A 10,250-nucleotide genomic window follows, 5' to 3' on the forward strand; every position below is an offset into this window, starting at 1 on the left:
TTGAGGATTGAGGATTAAGTATTGAAGATTGAGTATTGATCACTGAGGATTGAGGATTGAGGATTGCAGATTGAGTATTGTGGATTGAAGATTGAGGATTCAGGATTGAGGATTGAGGATTGTGGATTGAGGATTGAGGATTGAGGATTGAAGATTGAGTATCGAGGATTGAAGATTGAGGATTGAGGATTGAGGATTGAGGATTGAGGATTGAAGATTGAGGATTGGGTATTGAGGATTGAAGAATGAGGGTTGAGGATTGAGGATTGAGGATTGAGGATTGAGGATTGAAGATTCAGGTTTGGGTACTGAGGATTGAAGAATGAGGATTGAGGATTGAGGATTGAGGATTGAGGATTGAAGATTGAGTATTGAGGATTGAAGATTGACGATTGAGGATTGAGGATTGAGGATTGAGGATTGAACGTTGAGGACTGAGTGTTGAGGGTTGAGTGATGAGTATTGATGTTTGTGGATAGAGGTTTGAAGATTGCAGTTTGAGTATTGAGTATTGAAAGCTGTGAATTGAGGATATTCTATTGAGAATTGAGTATTGACAATTGATTGTTGAGGACTGAGGGCCGAAGATTGAGGACTCAGGATTGAGGATCCAGAATTGAGGTTTGAGGGCTGACGATTGTGGATTGAGGATTGAGGATTGAAGATTCAGTATTGAGGATTGAAGATTGGGAATTGAGGATTGAGGATTGAACATTGAGGACTGAGTGTTGAGTGTTGAGTGATGAGAATTGATGTTTGTGGATAGAGGTTTGAAGATTGCAGATTGAGTATTGAGTATTGAAAACTTTGAATTGAGGATATTCTATTGAGGATTGAGGATTGACGACAGATTGATTAGCACTGAGGTCTGAAGATTGAGGATTCAGGATTGAGGATTCAGAATTGAGGTTTGAGGGCTAAGGATTGAGGATTGAAGATTGAGTATTGAGGATTGAGGATTGAGGATTGAAGATCGAGGATTGAGGATTGAGGATGGTGGCTGACGGTTGAGGATTGAGGATTGAGTATTGAGGATGAGGGCTGAGGGTTGAGGATTGAGGTTTGAGGACTGAGGGCTGAGGATTGATGATTGAGAATTGAGGATTGAGGATTGAGGATTGAAGATTGAGGATTGGGTGTTGAGGATTGAAGAATGAGGATAGAGGATTGAGGATCGAGGATTGAGGATTGAGGATTGAGTATTGAAGATTGAGTATTGATCAGTGAGGATTGAGGATTGTGGATTGAGGATTGAGGATTGAGGATTGAGGATTGAAGATTGAGTATTGAGGATTGAAGATTGAGGATTGAGGATTGAGGATTGAGGACTGCAGATTGGGGATTGAGGATTGAAGGTTGAGAAATGAGGATTGAGGATTGAGGATTGATGATTGAAGATTGAATATTGAGGATTGAAGACTGAGGATTGAGTATTGAGGATTGAGGATTGAGGATTGAGGATTGAGGATTGAGTATTGAAGACTGAGCATTGATGATTGAGGATTGAGGATTGAGGATTGAGGATTGAAGATTGAATATTGATGATTGAATATTGAGGACTGAGGATTGAGGTTTGAAGACTGAGGATTGCAGATTGAGTATTGAGGATTGAAGATTGAGTATTGAGGATTGAAGATTGAGGATTGAGGATTGAGGATTGAGGATTGAAGGTTGAGTATTGGGTATTGAGGATTGAAGAATGAGAATTGAGGATTTAGGATTGAGGATTGAGGTTGAGGGCTGAGAGTTGAGGATTGAGGTTTGAGGATTGAGGATTGAGGATTGAGGATTGAGGATTGAAGATTGAGGATTGGGTGTTGAGGATTGAAGAATGAGGATAGAGGATTGAGGATCGAGGATTGAGGATTGAGGATTGAGTATTGAAGATTGAGTATTGATCAGTGAGGATTGAGGATTGTGGATTGAGGATTGAGGATTGAGGATTGAAGATTGAATATTGAGGATTGCAGGTTCAGGATTGAGGATTGAGGATTGAGGATGGAGGATGAGGGCTGAGGGTTGAGGATTGAGGTCTGAGGACTGAGGAAATAGGATTGAGGGTTGAGAATTGAGGATTGAGGATTGAGGATTGAAGATCGAGGATTGGGTATTGAGGATTGAAGAATGAGGATTGAGGATTGAGGAGTGAGGATTGAGGATTGAGGATTGAAGGTTGAGTATTGGGTATTGAGGATTGAAGAATGAGGATTGAGGATTTAGGATTGAGGATTGAGGTTGAGGGCTGAGTGTTCAGGATTGAGGTTTGAGGATTGAGGATTGAGGATTGAGGATTGAGGATTGAAGATTGAGTATTGAGGATTGAAGATTGAGGATTGAGGATTGAGGATTGAGGATTGATGATTGAAGATTGAGTATTGAGGATTGAAGATTGAGGATTGAGTATTGAGGATTGAGGATTGAGGATTGATGATTGAGGATTGAGTATTGAAGATTGAGGACTGATGATTGAGGATTGAGGATTGAGGATTGAAGATTGAATATTGATGATTGAATATTGAGGACTGAGGATTGAGGGTTGTGTATTGACGACGAGGACTGAGGGTTGAATATTGATGTTTGAGGTCTGAGGGTTAAGGATTGAGGATTGAGAATTGAGGATTGAGGATTGAGGATTGAAGACTGAGGATTGGGTATTGTGGACTGAAGAATGAGGATTGAAGATCGAGGTTTGAGGATTGAGGATTGCAGATTGAGTATTGAGGATTGAAGATTGAGGATTGAGGATTGAGGATTGAAGATTGAGGATTGAGGATTGAGTGTTGAGGATTGAGGGTTGAAGATTGAGTATTGAGGATTGAAGATTGAGCACTCAGGATTGAGTACTGAGGATTGAGGGTTGGGGATTGAGGATTGAAGATTGAGAATTGAAGATTGAGTATTGAGGACTGAAGATTGACGATTGAGGATTAAGGATTGAGGATTGAGGACTGAGGATTGAAGATTCAGTATTGAGGATTGAAGGCTAAGGATTGTGGATTGAGGATCCAGGATTGGAGATTGATTATTGAGGATTGAAGATTGAGAATTCAGGATTGAGGATTGAGAATTGAGGATGAGGACTGAGGGTTGAGGATTGAGGTTTGAGAAATGAGGATTGAGGATTGAGGATTGAGGATTGAGGATTGAGGATTGAGGATTCAGTATTGACGATTGAGTATTGATCACTGAGGATTGAGGATTGAGTATTGAGGATTGAAGATTGAATATAGAGGATTGAAGATTCAGGATTGAGGATTGAGTATCGAGGATGGAGGATGAGGGCTGAGGGCTGAGGATTGAGGTTTGAGGATTGCAGGTTGAGTATTGAGGATTGAAGATTGAGGATTCAGGATTGAGGATTGAGGATTGAAGATTGATGATTGAGGATTGGGTATTGAGGATTGAAGAATGAGGATTGATGACTGAGTATTGAGGATTGAGGATTGAAAATTGATTATTAAGGATTGAAGATTGAGGATTGAGGATTGAGGATTGAGGATTGAGAATTGAGAATTGAGGATGAGGACTGAGGGTTGTGGATTGAGGTTTGAGGAATGTGGATTGAGAATTGAGGATTGAGTATTGAGGATTGAGGATTGAGGATTGAGGATTGAGTATTGAAGATTGAGTATTGATGACTGAGGATTGAGGATTGAGGATTGAGGATTGAGGATTGAGGATTGAAAATTGAGCATCGGGGACTCAAGAATGAGGATTGAGGATTGAGGATTGAGGACGGAGGATGAGGGCTGAGGGTTGAGGATTGAGGTTTGAGTATTGAATCCTGAGAATTCAGGATATTCTATTGAGTGTTGAGAACTGAGGATTGATGGTTGAGTATTGAGGACTGAAGATTGAGGATTGAGGAATGAGTATTGAAGGTTGAGGATTGATGATTGAGGATTGAGGATTGGGGATTGAGGATTGAGTATTGAGTATTGAAGATTGAGGATTGATGATTGAGGATTGAGGATTGAGGATTGAGGATTGAGGATTGAGTGTTGAGGATTGAAGATTGAGTATTGAGGATAGAAGACGGACGATTGAGGATTGAGCATTGAGGATTGAGGATCGAGGATTGAGGATTGAAGATTTAGTATTGAGGACTGAAGGTAGAGGATTGAGAATTGAGGATTGAGGATTGAGGATTGAAGATTGAGTATTAGGTATTGAGGATTCAAGAATGAGGATTGAGGATTGAGGATTGAGGATTGAGGATAGAAGATTGAGTATTGAGGATTGAAGACTGACGATTGAGTATTGAGAATTGAGGACTGTGGATTGAGGATTGAGGATTGAGGGTTGAGAATTGATGATTGAGGATTGAAGATTGAGTATTGAGGATTGAAGGTTAAGGATTGAGGATTGAGGATTGAGGATTGACGATGAGGGCTGAGGGTTGAGGATTGAGGTTTGAGGACTGAGGACTGAGGATTGAGGATTGAGAATTGGGGATTGATGATTGAGGATTGAAGATTGATTAGTGATGATTGAAGACTGAGGACTGAGGATTGAGGGTTGAGGATTGAGGACGAGGACTGACGGTTGAGGATTGAGGTTTGAGGATTGAGGATTGAGGATTGAGGACTGAGGCTTGAGGATTGAGGGTTGAGCATTGAGGATTGAAGATTGAGGATTGGGTATTGAGGTTTGAAGAATGATAATTGATGATTGAGGGTTGAGGATTGAGTATTGAGGATCTAGGATTGGAGATTGAATATTGAGGATTGAAGATTGGGGATTGAGGATTGAGGATTGAGTATCTAGGATTGGAGATTGATTATTGAGGATGAAGATTGAGAATTGAGGATTGAGGATTGAAAATTGAGAATTGAGGATGGGGACTAAGGGTTGAGGATTGAGGGTTGACAAATGAGGATTGGGGAATGAGGATTGAGGATTGATGATTCAAGATTGAGTATTGAGGATTGTAGAATGAGGATTGAGGATTGAGGATTGAGGATCGAGGATTGAAGATTTAGTATTGAGGATTGAACATAGAGGATTGAGAATTGAGGATTGAGGATTGAGGATTGAAGATTGAGGATTGGGTATTGAGGATTGAAGAATGAGGATTGAGGATTGAGGATTGAGGATTGAGTGTTGTGGATTGAGGATTGAGTATTGAGGATGGAAGACTGACGATTGAGGGTTGAGAATTGAGGATTGAGGATCGAGGATTGAGGATCGAAGATTTAGTATTGAGGATTGAAGATAGAGGATTGAGAATTGAGGATTGAGGATTGAGGATTGAAGATTGAGGATTGGGTACTCAGGATTGGAGAATGAGGATTGAGGATTGAGGATTGAGGATTGAGGATTGAGGATTGAAGATTCAGTATTGAGGATTGAAGATTGGGAATTGAGGATTGAGGATTGAACATTGAGGACTGAGTGTTGAGTGGTGAGTGATGAGAATTGATGTTTGTGGATAGAGGTTTGAAGATTGCAGATTGAGTATTGAGTATTGAAAACTTTGAATTGAGGATATTCTATTGAGGATTGAGGATTGACGACAGATTGATTAGGACTGAGGTCTGAAGATTGAGGATTCAGGATTGAGGATTCAGAATTGAGGTTTGAGGGCTAAGGATTGAGGATTGAAGATTGAGTATTGAGGATTGAGGATTGAGGATTGAAGATCGAGGATTGAGGATTGAGGATGGTGGCTGACGGTTGAGGATTGAGGATTGAGTATTGAGGATGAGGGCTGAGGGTTGAGGATTGAGGTTTGAGGACTGAGGGCTGAGGATTGATGATTGAGAATTGAGGATTGAGGATTGAGGATTGAAGATTGAGGATTGGGTGTTGAGGATTGAAGAATGAGGATAGAGGATTGAGGATCGAGGATTGAGGATTGAGGATTGAGTATTGAAGATTGAGTATTGATCAGTGAGGATTGAGGATTGTGGATTGAGGATTGAGGATTGAGGATTGAGGATTGAAGATTGAGTATTGAGGATTGAAGATTGAGGATTGAGGATTGAGGATTGAGGACTGAAGATTGGGGATTGAGGATTGAAGGTTGAGAAATGAGGATTGAGGATTGAGGATTGATGATTGAAGATTGAATATTGAGGATTGAAGACTGAGGATTGAGTATTGAGGATTGAGGATTGAGGATTGAGGATTGAGGATTGAGTATTGAAGACTGAGCATTGATGATTGAGGGTTGAGGATTGAGGATTGAGGATTGAAGATTGAATATTGATGATTGAATATTGAGGACTGAGGATTGAGGTTTGAAGACTGAGGATTGCAGATTGAGTATTGAGGATTGAAGATTGAGTATTGAGGATTGAAGATTGAGGATTGAGGATTGAGGATTGAGGATTGAAGGTTAAGTATTGGGTATTGAGGATTGAAGAATGAGAATTGAGGATTTAGGATTGAGGATTGAGGTTGAGGGCTGAGAGTTGAGGATTGAGGTTTGAGGATTGAGGATTGAGGATTGAGGATTGAGGATTGAAGATTGAGGATTGGGTGTTGAGGATTGAAGAATGAGGATAGAGGATTGAGGATCGAGGATTGAGGATTGAGGATTGAGTATTGAAGATTGAGTATTGATCAGTGAGGATTGAGGATTGTGGATTGAGGATTGAGGATTGAGGATTGAAGATTGAATATTGAGGATTGCAGGTTCAGGATTGAGGATTGAGGATTGAGGATGGAGGATGAGGGCTGAGGGTTGAGGATTGAGGTCTGAGGACTGAGGAAATAGGATTGAGGGTTGAGAATTGAGGATTGAGGATTGAGGATTGAAGATCGAGGATTGGGTATTGAGGATTGAAGAATGAGGATTGAGGATTGAGGAGTGAGGATTGAGGATTGAGGATTGAGGATTGAGTGTTGTGGATTGAGGATTGAGTATTGAGGATGGAAGACTGACGATTGAGGGTTGAGAATTGAGGATTGAGGATCGAGGATTGAGGATCGAAGATTTAGTATTGAGGATTGAAGATAGAGGATTGAGAATTGAGGATTGAGGATTGAGGATTGAAGATTGAGGATTGGGTACTCAGGATTGGAGAATGAGGATTGAGGATTGAGGATTGAGGATTGAGGATTGAGGATTGAAGATTCAGTATTGAGGATTGAAGATTGGGAATTGAGGATTGAGGATTGAACATTGAGGACTGAGTGTTGAGTGGTGAGTGATGAGAATTGATGTTTGTGGATAGAGGTTTGAAGATTGCAGATTGAGTATTGAGTATTGAAAACTTTGAATTGAGGATATTCTATTGAGGATTGAGGATTGACGACAGATTGATTAGGACTGAGGTCTGAAGATTGAGGATTCAGGATTGAGGATTCAGAATTGAGGTTTGAGGGCTAAGGATTGAGGATTGAAGATTGAGTATTGAGGATTGAGGATTGAGGATTGAAGATCGAGGATTGAGGATTGAGGATGGTGGCTGACGGTTGAGGATTGAGGATTGAGTATTGAGGATGAGGGCTGAGGGTTGAGGATTGAGGTTTGAGGACTGAGGGCTGAGGATTGATGATTGAGAATTGAGGATTGAGGATTGAGGATTGAAGATTGAGGATTGGGTGTTGAGGATTGAAGAATGAGGATAGAGGATTGAGGATCGAGGATTGAGGATTGAGGATTGAGTATTGAAGATTGAGTATTGATCAGTGAGGATTGAGGATTGTGGATTGAGGATTGAGGATTGAGGATTGAGGATTGAAGATTGAGTATTGAGGATTGAAGATTGAGGATTGAGGATTGAGGATTGAGGACTGAAGATTGGGGATTGAGGATTGAAGGTTGAGAAATGAGGATTGAGGATTGAGGATTGATGATTGAAGATTGAATATTGAGGATTGAAGACTGAGGATTGAGTATTGAGGATTGAGGATTGAGGATTGAGGATTGAGGATTGAGTATTGAAGACTGAGCATTGATGATTGAGGGTTGAGGATTGAGGATTGAGGATTGAAGATTGAATATTGATGATTGAATATTGAGGACTGAGGATTGAGGTTTGAAGACTGAGGATTGCAGATTGAGTATTGAGGATTGAAGATTGAGTATTGAGGATTGAAGATTGAGGATTGAGGATTGAGGATTGAGGATTGAAGGTTAAGTATTGGGTATTGAGGATTGAAGAATGAGAATTGAGGATTTAGGATTGAGGATTGAGGTTGAGGGCTGAGAGTTGAGGATTGAGGTTTGAGGATTGAGGATTGAGGATTGAGGATTGAGGATTGAAGATTGAGGATTGGGTGTTGAGGATTGAAGAATGAGGATAGAGGATTGAGGATCGAGGATTGAGGATTGAGGATTGAGTATTGAAGATTGAGTATTGATCAGTGAGGATTGAGGATTGTGGATTGAGGATTGAGGATTGAGGATTGAAGATTGAATATTGAGGATTGCAGGTTCAGGATTGAGGATTGAGGATTGAGGATGGAGGATGAGGGCTGAGGGTTGAGGATTGAGGTCTGAGGACTGAGGAAATAGGATTGAGGGTTGAGAATTGAGGATTGAGGATTGAGGATTGAAGATCGAGGATTGGGTATTGAGGATTGAAGAATGAGGATTGAGGATTGAGGAGTGAGGATTGAGGATTGAGGATTGAAGGTTGAGTATTGGGTATTGAGGATTGAAGAATGAGGATTGAGGATTTAGGATTGAGGATTGAGGTTGAGGGCTGAGTGTTGAGGATTGAGGTTTGAGGATTGAGGATTGAGGATTGAGGATTGAGGATTGAAGATTGAGTATTGAGGATTGAAGATTGAGGATTGAGGATTGAGGATTGAGGATTGATGATTGAAGATTGAGTATTGAGGATTGAAGATTGAGGATTGAGTATTGAGGATTGAGGATTGAGGATTGAGGATTGAGGATTGAGTATTGAAGATTGAGGACTGATGATTGAGGATTGAGGATTGAGGATTGAAGATTGAATATTGATGATTGAATATTGAGGACTGAGGATTGAGGGTTGTGTATTGACGACGAGGACTGAGGGTTGAATATTGATGTTTGAGGTCTGAGGGTTAAGGATTGAGGATTGAGAATTGAGGATTGAGGATTGAGGATTGAAGACTGAGGATTGGGTATTGTGGACTGAAGAATGAGGATTGAAGATCGAGGTTTGAGGATTGAGGATTGCAGATTGAGTATTGAGGATTGAAGATTGAGGATTGAGGATTGAGGATTGAAGATTGAGGATTGAGGATTGAGTGTTGAGGATTGAGGGTTGAAGATTGAGTATTGAGGATTGAAGATTGAGCATTCAGGATTGAGTACTGAGGATTGAGGGTTGGGGATTGAGGATTGAAGATTGAGAATTGAAGATTGAGTATTGAGGACTGAAGATTGACGATTGAGGATTAAGGATTGAGGATTGAGGACTGAGGATTGAAGATTCAGTATTGAGGATTGAAGGCTGAGGATTGTGGATTGAGGATCCAGGATTGGAGATTGATTATTGAGGATTGAAGATTGAGAATTCAGGATTGAGGATTGAGAATTGAGAATTGAGGATGAGGACTGAGGGTTGAGGATTGAGGTTTGAGAAATGAGGATTGAGGATTGAGGATTGAGGATTGAGGATTGAGGATTGAGGATTCAGTATTGACGATTGAGTATTGATCACTGAGGATTGAGGATTGAGTATTGAGGATTGAAGATTGAATATAGAGGATTGAAGATTCAGGATTGAGGATTGAGTATCGAGGATGGAGGATGAGGGCTGAGGGCTGAGGATTGAGGTTTGAGGATTGCAGGTTGAGTATTGAGGATTGAAGATTGAGGATTCAGGATTGAGGATTGAGGATTGAGGATTGACGATTGAGGATTGAGGATTGAAGATTGAGTATTGAGGATTGAAGATTGAGGATTGAGGATTGAGGATTGAGGATTGAGGATTGAGCATTGAAGATTGAGGATTGGGGATTGAGGATTGACGATTGAGGATTGAGTATTGAGGATTGAAGATTGAGTATTGAGGATTGAGTATTGAGGACTTAAGATTCAGGATTGAGGATTGAGGATGGGGGCTGACGGTTGAGGATTGAGGTTTGAGGCCTGAGGACTGAGGATAGAGCATTGAGAAATGAGGATTGCGAATTGAGGATTGAAGATTGAGTATTGGGTATTGAGGATTCAAGAATGAGGATTGAGGATTGAGGATTGAGGATTGAGGATAGAAGATTGAGTATTGAGGATTGAAGACTGACGATTGAGGATTGAGAATTGAGGACTGAGGATTGAGGATTGAGGATTGAGGATTGAGTAT

Source organism: Calliopsis andreniformis, unplaced genomic scaffold (assembly GCF_051401765.1).
Source record: "Calliopsis andreniformis isolate RMS-2024a unplaced genomic scaffold, iyCalAndr_principal scaffold0295, whole genome shotgun sequence".
Taxonomy (NCBI): Eukaryota; Metazoa; Arthropoda; class Insecta; order Hymenoptera; family Andrenidae; genus Calliopsis; species Calliopsis andreniformis.